Below are 14,655 nucleotides of genomic sequence, written 5' to 3' on the forward strand. Positions count from 1 at the left end.
TCTACTAAAAATACAAAAAATTAGCTGGGCATGGTGGCATGTGCCTGTAATCCCAGTTACTCAGGAGGCTGAGGCAGAATTGCCTGAACCCAGGACGCGGAGGTTGCGGTGAGCCGAGATCGCACCATTGCACTCCAGCCTGGGTAACAAGAGCGAAACTCCGTCTCAAAAAAAAAAAAAAAAAAAAAAACCTAACAGTCTTATGGGACCACTGTAGTATATGGTGTAAACCAAAAACAAAATTCTAAGCTGCTCAGCCTACTGAATGGATTCTTCCTCTCAGGATTCCAGGAAAACCTGAAAAATTAGTTCAGGCCGTGATGGGAAGGGGGAGTCAGACATGTCTCATTAGATTCTCTTCTTTTTGGAATTGAGGCACAACTGACCAGCATTAACATTAAGACAGAGGTCTTAAGACTGGCAAAACAGACTCTGCAGTGTGAAAGGAAATAAGATACCAAATTCCAACCTCGCTTTAACATAGCATCACATGGCAGATAGCAGGCCCTGAAAGAAGTATTTTACCCTAATATGTATTTCTTTACATATTTTGAAATAGCTGTGCAAAGCTGTCTCTTGTGGCGAAAATTTACGTTCTGCAGAGAATCTCTTTCCCTTTCCAGGTCTTTTTCTGACCCTGAAGAGTAACTTAAATGTATTACCTCTAAGGGTGCCACCTATAAGACTTCATCTGCATAGTAAGAACCTTGGTCTCCACAACTCCTTATCTTAACCCAGACACTCCTTTCTACTGATTCTAGGTCTTGAGATAATAACTTAATTCATTCAACCAGTTACGAGTCGGGAACATCTTTGAATCTGCCTGTGACTTATAAGCTGTCCCTCTTTCCTCTCATCTCTCTTTTGAGTTGTCCCAGCTTTCTGGACCAAACCTATATATTCCTCACATGTATTGAGTGATGTCTTATGTCTCCCTAAAACATATAAAATCAAGCTTAACCCGATCACCTTGGGCACATATTCTGAGGACCCCTTGAGGCCTTGTCATGGGTCATGGTCCTTATATTTGGCTCAGAATAAATCTCTTAAGAGTATTTTACAATTTGGCTTTTTAGTCAGCAGTGGGTATATGTGGTCTCTTGTTGACTAACATGTTGTTAGGTAGTACATGACTGTAGTTACTTTTTCTTTACTAGTCTCCACTTTATTTAAGCATTTTAATTTAAAACTTGTTAATTAAGGGTACTTTCTTGAAGGAATGATCAAATTATTGTGCCATGTCTCTGTTAAATATTTTGGAGCATTATGCCATGTGTTTTGAATATTTATTCCTTTAAGTGTGCTAGTGAGAGAGCAAAGAACTTGCCGATCAAACATAAATTTCTGCTGTTTACCTTTATGTGTTTTTCTTTCTTTGCTAGGAATAGAAAATGATGAGGTTTTGCTGTAAGGCGCTATGGCAAGAGACATTATATAAATATTTATAAAATGGATGATTACAAAAAAAGGGGATTAAAACAAGACAGGAGCTTAGTGGGCATTTTGTGTTAAGATAAATATCAAATTTTTGAAATTAATCTCTTGAGGCAGAGGTGGGCTGATGATTCTCCTTGCCAGGTAGCAGAATCTATTGGTATTTCTATTCCTGTTTTTGATTTGAGATTAAACTAACAGACTGTATTCCTTAGTTGCTGATACCTTTCATGTTCATATGCTGATAAAAACCCGGACCTCTGTCCAGACCCTGGTCATTTCGTGAAACCCACCTTCCTAATCTTTGTTTTAATTTCTTCCCTCTCTAGTAATTTTTATCTGCTCACCACCTTCTGAATATTGCCTTGGGCATGCTTGTTTCTAAGCTTTTGATCACTTCTTTTCTCTCTAGAGTGCACTTCTATGAATCTCCATTCTTTCTGTAAAGTCCTTCCCCTGGATTGTATCCCCGAGGTGTTTCCTTCCTCTGAACTCCTACATTATGACTATTTCACTTGTAGTGTAGCCCCTCCTAGTGTCAGTACCAGCCTGACGTTCATGTTTAAAGTCGTAGAGGGCAGTTGCCATGTCTCGTGGTACACTTCTCTCCTCTTCCTCGCCCTTTCTATTTTCTCTGGTGCCATTTGGTATCCAGTAAGTGTATATTGGCTGATAATGTTATTTTGAAACATATCTATGGAACTGGTGATTTTCTGTTATTACCTTTCAGGAGGGCCTCTGGGAGCCAGTTCTCTGTTCTCCTTTGTATTTTTCTACCTTCACTTGCCCATTGGATGTATAATTAGAAATTTTATATTGAGAGCTACTGTAGACTGAATTATTCCCCACCTCCTAATTCATATGTTGAAGTCCTAACTTCCAATGTGACGGTATGTAGAATTGGGGCCTTGGAGGGTAATTAAATTTAAATGAGGGCCAGGCATGGTATAAACTCAGGAGGCTAAGGTGGGGGATCACTTGAGCCCAGGAGTTCCAGGCTGCAGTGAGTTATGATTGTGCCACTGCACTCTCTAGCCTGGGTGGCAGAGCAAGACTCTGACTTTTAGAAACAAAATCAAGTTAAAAGCAATTTAGATGAGATCGTGAGGGTGGAGTCCTCAAGATGAGATTAGTGACCACGTAAGAAGAGACAAGAGAGATCTTCCCTTCCTCCCTTGTTCCTGCTGGCCATGTGAGGACACGGCAAGAAGGTTGTCTGCAAGCCAGGAAGAGAACCCTCACCAGAACCTGACCATGCTGGCAGATTGAGGCCCTCCAGCCTCTAAAACTAGGAGAATCTCTGTTGTTTAAGCTACTCAGTCTATGATATTTTGTTATGGCAGTTCAAGCTAATAAAGATCAGAGTCATAAATCTTACTTTAGAAAGTAACTCCTATTTTCAGCAGTATTAAGTTTTTAATATATACTCATACCTTTTAAACTTGCTTTGGGGAATGTATAAAGTCATCAAAGTTTAGAAACTAAAGAGACTTTAAAAGATCATTCCAGGTGTAAAAGGTACCAAGGAAGGAAGTGTGTTGTAAATCGGGTTTGAGCTGTTCTAGTTATGTATTCAGTGCCCACTACTCTTCTACCCTCTCCTGCTGGTGCATTCAAGACCTCCCTTGTGTAGCGAGACATTCTTACTAGGGCACTTCCCTAACTTAACCTAAGTTTCAAAGCATGTTTTTCTGACTGGTTCCTCATCTGTGAGTAATAATGGTTTCATTTTTCTCCCTGGACTTTGGAACTTGACCATCTTTTGGACTGTACTCCTGACCTTTTGTTGCTTTCTTCGGCTTAGAGAATTTATTTCTAATATAAATCAGCTCCTCTTTTCTCTTTCCTTTGGATTGATATATGAGTGTTTAGAGGATCACCCATCTCTCTTCGTGTTTCAGCCAAAGAAACCATCATCTTCCTTCTCTCCTCTCTCTTTGACAATATAATCCTGAAGATTCAGTGTTCCTTTAAGCTACTTAAATTGCATTTTTAGTGTTTACAACACCTTTTTTATCCTTTACATGGCTTAACCATCTCCTCCTTTGTATTACCTCCACTTTCCTTTTTTTTTTAACCTCCACTTCTTGAACATATGGTACTTCTGTCACAGTTATTTGCCTCAACATTATTTTCCCCATAGAATGCTAATTTCCTGAGGACAGTTTGTGTATTTTTTCTCTGCATTCTCAGTGCTCAACATAAAAGTTGGTGAACTGATAAAAATGAGAAATTGATGAAAGTTGGCTGAACTAATCCATAGTTCCAAATCTGCAAAGTTCCACATATTTAGAGTATTTTCCAGATAATCAAGGTTTTTTATAACTTCCTCTCCCACAACAGGATTTTGTGTGTACATTATAGGAAATTGTGTGGCCATGACAATCTCTTTTACAGTTTATATAGATGCCATACATTCATTATTCTCCTAAACTGCCTGACATGTTTTGGCCTTATTCATAATGTGGCCAGTGTGATGTTGGGGTGACTATTCATTGAAAGACTATTTGGAGCAAATCTGTAAACTTAAGCTGTGTATCCTTGAACAAAGAAGCCCTTCTCCACTCTTGGTCTAATTGTACTTGCTTATCCACCTTAAGCAAATACTCTCTGTAGTATGCTGTTCTAGATGTGGCATCGTTAATTGGGAAGCAGGGCATGTATCTTTTGATATGATCAAAGTGGTTCATTGTTGGCTCAAATGTGCCAGTGCCTGTGATACTTGTTTAAGACTGATTGACAGGTCTCAGATTCTTGTGTGTTTAAAGAACTTGTTTTCTATATTGGAACTCCATATTTTCAGTGATAAGAGATGTGTCAAATGAATTGAGAATTCCTTAAATGGAAATCATTCCAACTTCTGATAAATGATGCCAAGGCAAGTCATATTTCCAATTTTCTGCATTAAAAAATAATCTCAAGTTTATAGGTTAAGTATTTATAGATAGCCCAATAGCTTTGATGGCTTCTACGCACCAAAGTGGCTAAGAAAACATAGTCAGAATTCAGGATGCTGCTGTCTTTTAAAGTGTCATACTTACAGAATGTTTAATATCTGACCCTTTAGTGGTAACTGCATTTGGGCAAATGTCCCTTAAATAGCTAAAACTGAAAATATTCCTTCACTGAATGAAATTACCCTGGTATGTCATATATTTCAAAGTCAGGGTTGAAGTAATTTTAACTTTTTGGAACATGACTCTGAACTGGGTAGCAGACTGGGGCTTAGTTGTTTGAAGCCTTTGGATTTCATTCTTCAGTAGAGGGTACTCTCAGTTCTGGTGGTTCTTTCTTTGGGGTTCAATGCCATTATTGCAAAGTAAGAGCTTTAAAAGGATTATGAACAAGCTGGAAACCTAGGGAAGGAATCTCCACTTTTGCAAATGGGAGATGGAGAACTTGAAGAAAGTGAAATTTGAGGTGAATCTGGAAAGATGAATGTGCATTTTCCAGGTTGTTAGAGTGGCGTCAAGACAAAGGGATGCATTCTTATGAAACAGGGAATCACCAAAGGGTGAGGAATGTTTGCCATGGACTTTTTATCTTCATATATATTGTGTTAATTATCTAGTAGCATCTTGAGAATAGGGGCGTTGAGAGGAAAGAATGGATGTGAGATGCAATAGGAGCAAATTATTTGGCAGGTTTAGCCAAAGGACCAAAGGAAAAAGAATGGAATGTTTTCAGGGGAGTGTCTTTGTGGTCACCAACTTTGGAGTTCAGAGAGTTTAGGGAACTAAGTGAGCCAGAAGGATTATGGTAAATCGGATGTCATGGACCAGAAGGCAGGGGCTTTGTATATAAATAGGTATGAGTGTCTATGTGTATAGTTTAACAACAAATAATTTATACCTTGAGTTTGTTTTGTTAATAATAGACTTCTTAGCCTCTGGGAACCATGCCAAGGTATATTTCAAAATGAGCTTTCTTAAACAAGCTCTGTTTTTCTGTTTGAGTGGCTTTGTTTTATTCACTGTGTCTAGAACTTATTTATTTGGCTGTAATTCCTAATGTTTTTCATTTAATAGGATCATGATATATTAGGATAGATGAACACTTAAAGGATATTTTTCATCCATCCACTCAAGACATGAAATTCTTGTTACCCACACAACAGGTTGGTTTGATTGCTGGACTAGGTATCAACCCAATGACGAGAACCAAGGAAATACAGTAAGATTTAGTATTTAATAAAGAGAGTTTATTACTCATAACAAGTAAGAAGAACACCAGGGATAGTTCTCAAGGCAGTGTCTCCCGGAGCTGGGGGTGGGTCAGGTTTCATAAGCATCGGATAATGAGTTGTGATCTGATTGGATCTTGTAATGATGTGATGCCGGGAGGCCTGATCTGACTGGATCCTGCTGTAGAATGATGCTAGAGCTCCACCTGATTGGATCCTGGATTCTGTTGTGTGGTGTTCACTTCTTAGTTCATTCCCGGCTTTTAGGTTTCCCCTGTGGTTGCATGCTTGGTTCATTTGGACATGCCCAGGTTACGTGACCTGAGGGTCCATGGCAACTGAAAACAGACAACTTCGTTACCCAGAAGTTGAACCATATTGCTCTGGTGCGGATGTACTTCCACAGCATTCCTGTTATTTGGCTGTCCAGTCTTTTATACTTCTAGTAAGAAGAATTTTATTACTTCCGTGGACACCTATTAAATCTTAACATTTTAGTTCTTTGTTTAATTTATAGCAAGGAAAAAATCATATTAAAACTAATTAAAATGGAATAATGCCTACCACTAAATATACCTTTACAATGGCTAAAATTACAAAGACTAATCATACAAAGTATTGGTGAGGATGTGGAGGAACTAGAACTCTCGTACACTGCTGGTGGATGTGCGATAGTGTAACCACTTTGGAAAACAGTTTGGCAAAATTTTAAAACATTAAACATACGCCTATCATACAGTCCAGCCTTTCCAAACTTAGGGAATGAAAAAATATGCTCCTACAAAGATTTCTACGTGAATATTCATATCAGTTTTACTTGTAATAGTCCCAAACTGGAAACAATCTGTATGTCAATTTGCAGGTGAATGGATAGACAAATGTGGTATATCCAAACAATGACCATTCAACTCATCAATAAAACGGAATGAACTATTGATATGTGCTAAGCATGGGTGAATCTCAGCTCTATCATGTTAAGTAAAAGAAGGCAGACTCAAAAGGCTACATGTTATAACATTTGCATTTGTATAACATTCTAGAAAATGCAAACAAATCTGTAGTCACAGAAAGCAGATCAGTAGTTGCCTGGAGTTTCATCTCAAAGGAAAAGAACTAAATGCCCTGCGGGGTAGCCTAAAAATCTGATTTCATTTTACTGATGTGGAAAGAAAATTAATATATTAGGGCACTTTTCATTGCTTAGTGGCCAAAATGTCTGTGAGTCCTACTCTAATCATATAGAAGCAGTTTCTTACAGAAAAAAAAGCAAGTTTGTTATGCTTTAAGTTGTTCAGGAACCAACTTTTCAGTGTCCTGTACACATAGTGAGTGATGCTAAATATTTGGGTGGGGTGGGGTGGGGATCTTGTGACTGACTCTTTCCTTTGAATAAATTTTATGAGGTTAAATCACCTGGACAGATGCTATAAACATTTTCAGGGTTCTATTGCAGATTGCTACATTTTCCTGCAATTAGGTTATACCGAAATATGTTTTCACCAACACTCTGAGAGTTTATCAGTATATCTCATCACCAACATTGGCTGTTATTATTTGAAAATTAATTGTCACTTAGATTTCTAGAAAATGGGAATTTTTCAGTTTAGTTTGTATTTTCTGGTTACTAATGAGACTGTTTACTCTTGAGAGTTGTTTATGTACTTTGCCAGTATATGTGTAAAGTTCTAAATTGATTTATAATAAAAAAGTTCATTGTTTACAAGCAGAAATAACATTGATCGAGCTGGCTCATGTGATGGTTCAAAATCAGAAGAATTAAGTTGCTAGCAAGTCAAATTTAACATTTACTAGTCTTGGTATTATTATTATTATTATTATTATTATTATTATTATTATTATTTTAAAAGACAGGGTTTCACCATGTTGGTCAGGCTGGTCTTGAACTCCCGACCTCAGGTGATCGCCCTCCTTGGCCTTCAAAGTGCTTGGATTACAGGCGTGAGCCACCACACCCGGCCTAGTCTTGGTTTTATTAAATAAAATACCTATGATTTACTTTTAGGAAAACATTCACTTTCACACTAAATTAATATTTTAAATCTGAACTTTTTTTCATTTGCTTGTGCAGTTGATTCTTTAAGTTCTTTAAAAGCTTAATTAGAAGGTGTTGATGGCCGGGCGCGGTGGCTCAAGCCTGTAATCCCAGCACTGTGGGAGGCTGAGGTGGGTGGATCACGAGGTCAAGAGATCGAGACCATCCTGGTCAACATGGTGAAACCCCGTCTCTACTAAAAATACAAAAAATCAGCTGAGCATAGTGGCGCGTGCCTGTAATCCCAGCTACTCAGGAGGCTGAGGCAGGAGAATTGCCTGAACCCAGGAGGCGGAGGTTGCGGTGAGCCGAGATCGCGCCATTGCACTCCAGCCTGGGTAACAAGAGCGAAACTCCGTCTCAAAAAAAAAAAAAAAAAAAAAAGAAGGTGTTGGTACCAAGTTTTAAGAGTATATATAGTTTTGTTAAAATGTTACCTACATAAGGAACTCTTACAGATCCGTAAGGAAAACCCAAGCAACTCAGAATGAAATTGGGCAAAGACATGAACAGGCGGTTCTCAGAAGAATACCAAATGCCCAGTAGCCATGTGAAGAGATCCAATAGTAATCACAGAAATTAGGGAAATGTGAAGTAAGACAATATGGTATAATTCTATACCTATCAAGTTGGCACAACATTTAAAAATGTGATCAATACCACATTCTGGTGCTGGGCCAGGGAATTGGAAGCTCTCCTCCAGGGTGGAAGGCATAGGAAGTCAGGACACGACTTCTTATTTGAAGAGTCACAAATGTCTGCCAGTATGTGGGCTTATCTTTCAGTTTCTCATTTATGGTGTTTTAGGTTCAGAAATTTTTTATTTTAATTCAGTAAATATGTATCAATCTTCTCATGTATAATTTGTGGTTTTTGTGTCTTCTAAGAGAAATTGTATTTTGCTCCTACAAAGTTGTAAAGATATGATATGGAAGAGAGGCAAGGAAATACTGGGAAAGGAAGGTTATGGTCCCTGGCTAGGGCTCCACCCCTGGGCCTGTACCTAAGAATCTAGGTGAGGACAGGAATTTCTGTTTTCCTGCCCAAAAGTTGACTTTCCCGAGACCACCCTGATGCCATACCCCCATCCTATGCCTGTAAAAACCCTGAGACCTTAGCGTGCGGAGACACAAGCAACTGGACGTCAAGAGGAGCACATCAGCAGAAGAATACACAACTGAGAGGTCGAGAGGAGCACATCGGTTGAAGAGCACGCCACCAGGCACCACAGACACCAGCCTGCTGGCAGGCCATTGACCAGCAGAACAACTCAGAGTTTGGCCTGGGAGGTTGGAGGAGAGCCCAGGCTGCTGAGCGGCCAAACTCCAGAGGAAAACCGTCTCCCTTCTGGCTCCCCTATCTGCTGGAGTTACTTCCACTCAATAAAACCTTGCACCCATTCCCCAAGCCCAAGTGTGATCTGATTCTTCTGATGCATGAAGGCCAGAAACCCCAGAATACAGAAAGCCCTTTATCCTTGCGATAAAGCAGGGGGTCTGATTGAGCTGACTAACAAGCCACCTACTAATGGCTAAACTGAAAAAAGAGCATCCTGTAACACACGCCCACTGAGACTTCACAAGCTGTAAACATTCACCTCTAGATCCTGCCGTGGGTTTGGGAGCACCATGGCCTGCTGTAGGGGTTTGAGCAACGGGCCACCAAGGAAGTGAGACACACCCCCATCACATGCCCTGTGTAGGGGATAAGGGAACTTTTCCCATTTCAGTATTCTCTGTATTTCCTTCTAAAGTTTTAAAGTTTTGCTTTTTACATTGCCTTCACTTTTCCTCAAGAAAAAAAATTCTCACTGCATTGTGAGAAGAATTTATTCCTTGATATTGTGACAGATACTGAAGTTCCTATCTTGCCAGGAAAAAAGTTACACAAAAATGAGTCCCCTGAACCTACTAATTTCCCATTTTCTTTTCTTAGCTCCTGTCCAGCCCTTGAATCTGTTGCATGAGTGGAATCTACTATCCTAGATTGGATGTAGAAAGAGCAGTGGCAATGGAATGATTAGAGAAGAAGCGCTGGCCGGGCTGTGATGTCCAGCAGAGGGATGGCTGGCAGGTTCTGGAGGTGGCAGCACTGCATGCAGGCTCGGGGTCAGATGCCAGCCAGCCAGTCCTTGCCCCATGTTCATTAGCTTGGCATGTTACCTGAACTCTTTTTTGCTTTCTTCATCTATAAAGTGTGGGTCATAGTCACACTTCTGATTTACATGATGGTTTTGAGAATTATGTGAACTAACACATGTAACACATGTAACATATGTAACACAAGACTTAGTAGACATTAGTTGTTATCAGAAGGTGGCTCAAGCTAAGAGTCCAATTGCACACGTTTACTACACTTCCTGAAGGACTATTATTTTTGAATTTATTCATAAGGGCTTTAATACTGTTCAGTTGTATATGGGGTAGGCAAACCGAAAGGGATGTAGGGGAGAAAGAAGGAAAAACGAAGGGCAGGGGGGAAAAGAAGCTTCTGTTACACACCCGTTCTTATACCCATTATGCTGCCTCTCTCTTCCATCAGCTTCTGTGTTTATTTGGGAGGAGTGGCTATTTTTTAATCACATGACACAAATAGTATTTTAAGAACATTATGAAGCTTGAGTAATTAGATGTGGGAAGTCAATCCCAGTGCAGATCTAGTGAGTTGACTTCAGAAATGTCTTTTTGATGCAGCAACCTTGCAACATGGTCTTTTGAGAAGTTTTGAGAGAGGACAGACTACTTGGAAAATGATTTAATGGGGATTGATAAAACTGTGTTTTTACACTGGAGAGCATTATAACCATAATTTCTGTGGCGGAAGTAGAGCTGAATTTGTGAAGTGTTAAGTGGTCTTTCTTCATCATATGTTGGAAAAATAAATTAGGCATTTTCTCTTTGGTTAGTAACTTGGTCTCAGTTATTTAAATTATTTGTACCACCCACCGTTTTTAGATAAGTGACTTTTACTAAGCTGGAAAACACGGGCTTTACTCTCTCAAACGTTGAGATTTTAGATAAGTAGAATGCATTGGCATTGCTGCAGCTATTATTAAATCAAAAATAAAAGTGAGAAAAGTAAGTAGGAACATACCTTTACTCCTGACAGATTTTTTCTTTATCATTGATGGTATTATTTATTTGTATATTGAGAACTTAAACAGGGATATTTATGGGCCCTGCTGAGATGTTCAGAAAGCTCTGCAGCCTTCATGGATCTGCTATATGTCTGGCTCTCTTTAGCTGCTTTTATTAGTGGAGTTTGTCCTCAAAAGCATGGCATAGCAGATCGTTAGGACTAGGATAGCCCAAGGATCTGAGCCTGTGGATCTAAGACTTAATTTTACAGAACATTAACATAGTTATGATTTCCTTTTTAATTGTATGGTCTCAGGTGTGACAGCCCCGTTTCTGTTGCCTTACTCTTGGAGAAAAAATGTATTACACTCTCTAGGGAATGTTCCCTCGGAAAAAAGGAAGAATTTTGTTTTCTGGAACTGTAGTCTTAGATGCCCTGTGGCCTAGGAATCTTAAGGATGTGGCCAAGTACTGGAGGATGCTGCATTTTTTTAACAAACCCATTTGGGCACTAAAACATCAAAGTTTATTTCTAGGCTAAATTGTCATTTAAAATAGTTCAGATCACTTGGGTTGTGTATGTATGAAAATGTCTATTTTGTGAATCATGTTTGGAATGGAAGGGAGTTTCCCTTCTTCACTGAATTCTGGCTCCATAGACAGCACTGAGCTGCTCCCAACGATGTCCTGCCAGTGGGACAGGCCTTTTAATTATTAGATAGTTTATCTTTTTAAGTCCTTGTTTCTTCTTCAGTGTGGTCTATTGGACCAGACAAGGTGAACTCTCCTCTTTTTTAATTTAAATACCGAACCCAAGAAAAGTCACTCTGCCTAGTTGCAAAGACTGTTTTTCAAGCCTCTTGATAAATATTATCTCTTCAGAAGGCCTTGTTCTCTTCTACCCCTCAGTGTTTTCTTCCATCTCTGTGATGTTTTATCCTCCATCATCTGCCTCCATTATTCCCCATATATCCTCTTGATGCTTCTTTTAGCTCGTTCTTTCCTTTGCTGGTTCTTTATATTGCCATCACACTGTTCAAGTCTTTATTGAATCTCACCTGGGTTATTGCAGTAAAACTCCACTGATCTCCCTGCCTCGTGTCTCTCCTAATCCCTCCTTCACACAGCTGCCCAAGTAATCTCCCCAAAGTAGTACTGGGATTTTGTTACTCCGCTCCCTGAAAACACTCGACTGACTCCTTGATGCCTGTGGAATAAAACAGCTCTTCTGGGCGGCACTCAGGACTTCTGCTTTCTGTCGTAACAGTGTTCCCCTGCATTGGCACCTACGGGGTATCCAGACTTTGTCCTTTGGCTCTCGTTGGAATGCACTTTCCTGTCTTTGCTTACGCAAATTATCGGTGTCTCATCTTCTCTGTGACACGGTCCTTGATGACTCCATGCAGAAGAGTATGTGTTTGGTATTCATCTAGTAATTGCTTCTTACTCCTTTAGCAAACAGTCTCAAAGGATGTGCTAGGGATATTAGATTAATAAAACACAGACCCTGTTCTCAAATCAATTCACTTGTGGAACTTGCCATATAAACAATGGTTTGTAATGTGATGTGTTAAATTATAAAATAGAGTTACGTTCAAAGTACTGGGGTCACAGATTCTATACGCAAACACCTTGTATTCAGCCATGTTTGTCTATTTGTTAAAAAAAAATTCTCTTTATATGATATCAGGTGTTTGGGACTATTAGTTGTTTTTTTGTTAAATGCAGTTATTAATGAATTGTTCTGCATTATTCCCTTGCAATAATCCAATGACTTGGTCATTCTGATTTTCTTCTTCTGTTACTCTTTCTTTTGTATCTTTGTTAGATATATGTATAAGCAAGGAAAATATTTACTTGGTTTAAGAACAAACAGTTTTTTAAATCATATTTCACACATTATATGTCACCAGTTTGAAAACTTAGTTGTCTTTCATTTCATGTTATTTATATATGGAAAAAAAGTGTATTCGTTTTAGCAATGGTCTTCCAGTAAAGTGGATTGTTTCACAGTGGTATCAGAACCAAGTACAGTATTTGGCATATGGCAGGTGCTTGGCAATTCTTCACTGACAGTGTGAATTCTAGAAAGAGAAACTTTGTTGGTTACTTATGCTGTTGCTCTACTGGTTTTGATTCACGTAGAAGGTCCTGTTAGTTTTCTCTCTTACCTGCCAAATTTAGTATTGTAAATAGCCATTCAAGACGTCATGGGGACACCACAGTGAAACTTGTCCAAGGTGTTGATCTGAACTGTTAGGGAAATTTAACTTTCTCTTAGCAGCAGTAGGATGTGGGCATTGCAAACTCGGGGGAAAACGAGCTCCAACTCTGGATTTGCTATTCATCCACCTCATCATACAGGACAACTGCAGGGTTTGTGGCCTCCCAGAAGGTGACTATCTTAATCTTGAATGATATTTCAATGATTTTTAAGCTTAATAAGGGCAAGGATCACATTTGTTTTGTTTACCACTGTGTATCTGGTATCCAGCACAATCTCTGGCATGAGAATAAAAGAGATGATTTGTACCAAAAGCCTGTTTTTTTCCTTCTATTGAAGTATCGTTTTGAACATTGCCCAGATTGTGAATAACTGTCTTGAGTACATGGTTACTGTCTGGTGCCGTGTGCAAGCCAGGCTTCTACTATTGTCCGTGGGCATGTGGCAGGCACAGGTGGAAGATGAAGTTTAACAAAAGGATAACAGCTCAAGGAATCAGCAGTATGCCAGCGTCTTAGGAGGCAAACCCTTCCAAATCCTCTCAGGGCTTTTAAAGGTTGTTAGGATTTAGAAAACGAACGTCTATCTAGTAAGTCTTCTGCAGGCAGAAAGGCCGTTCCATGCCCCTGCCTCTGTTGAGGTTCTGCCGTCCTGGTGGGTGCAACAGCAGGGTGAATATCTGAGCCTTTTACCTGTCAGCCATGCATGCAGGGCTGTTGGTCTCAGGCCCAGAGTAGGGACAGCAGCCTAGGGCTTTAGGGGTCAAATGAAGTTGCAAATGGCCATTTCCTATGGTCTCATAAGTTTACAGCATGTAAATGCGCTTATGGGGGAGGTGGTTGAAAACTCTTGATTAGAGAAAAAGTTAATAAAAAAAGTAGGGATATTTTAATGAATAAGCAGAGTCTGATTGATAAGCCTTCTCATAAATGCAGAAAATTTAAGCTCCATTGTTAAACAGGGATGACATGGATGGGCAACATTATTTTCTTTCCAAATAAGATGACTCTTCCTCAAAATTTCTTCCTGTTTACATTCTCAGATTATTTTTATTTCTTTTAGATTATTTCTAAGATGTTAGAGTTTAATCAAGAATGTTTATATTCTGATAGAGTAATTTGATTTTTAAATTATTAGAATGGTAGTTAAATCTGAGTGGCTAAAGTTTCCTAACAAATTTACTTTTTTCAGTCAGACAATATTATGTTAGAAATTAAAGAATATTAGGGTATATGGAGATAAATGTAAACGGTGTACTCTGGGTATCTTAAAGTAATCATTTTATTTTATTCACTTTAATTTTGTAGCATCCGGGCATAGTTCTGATGAACCATAAAGCTGCTTGAAGGACTGCAGCTAATTTGAAGTCACTGGTTAGGAATCATCTGCAGTTCAATCCATTATGATATTTGGGGAGCATTTATGCACTCCTGTATTAGGAGTTTAACAGTCATCACCTCAAATAGTAGACATGTAATTTTTCATATTAAAATAGCAATATTGGTATGACTAATTTTTAGCTACTATATAACTTAAATATTTTTTGCTTAGAAATCAGCATTGCTTTTATATATATAAATAGAGGTGAATTTTTAGAAGTATAAATTTATAGTAGATGATGAGTAGTTGTTTTTGGAATAAAAGGATATTTCAGCCACATTATCATGCAGAATATTAATTGTAA

At 38.9% G+C, this 14,655-nt stretch overlaps 1 protein-coding gene and 1 long non-coding RNA gene across 2 annotated transcripts in view; both read left to right on the forward strand.

The window, feature by feature from the left end:
• Positions 1–14,655, forward strand: part of VPS41 (VPS41 subunit of HOPS complex) — a 179,172-nt gene that overhangs the window by 50,590 nt on the left and 113,927 nt on the right. The gene's annotated exons all lie outside the window — the stretch shown is intronic.
• Positions 193–10,147, forward strand: LOC116527425. The gene is made up of 2 exons (XR_004258542.1): positions 193–7,742; positions 8,059–10,147. It is a non-coding gene; the product is annotated as an uncharacterized LOC116527425 (long non-coding RNA).

Source organism: Sapajus apella, unplaced genomic scaffold (genome assembly GCF_009761245.1).
Source record: "Sapajus apella isolate SASKATOON/1434 unplaced genomic scaffold, GSC_monkey_1.0 scaffold54, whole genome shotgun sequence".
In the NCBI taxonomy this organism is placed as follows: domain Eukaryota; kingdom Metazoa; phylum Chordata; class Mammalia; order Primates; family Cebidae; genus Sapajus; species Sapajus apella.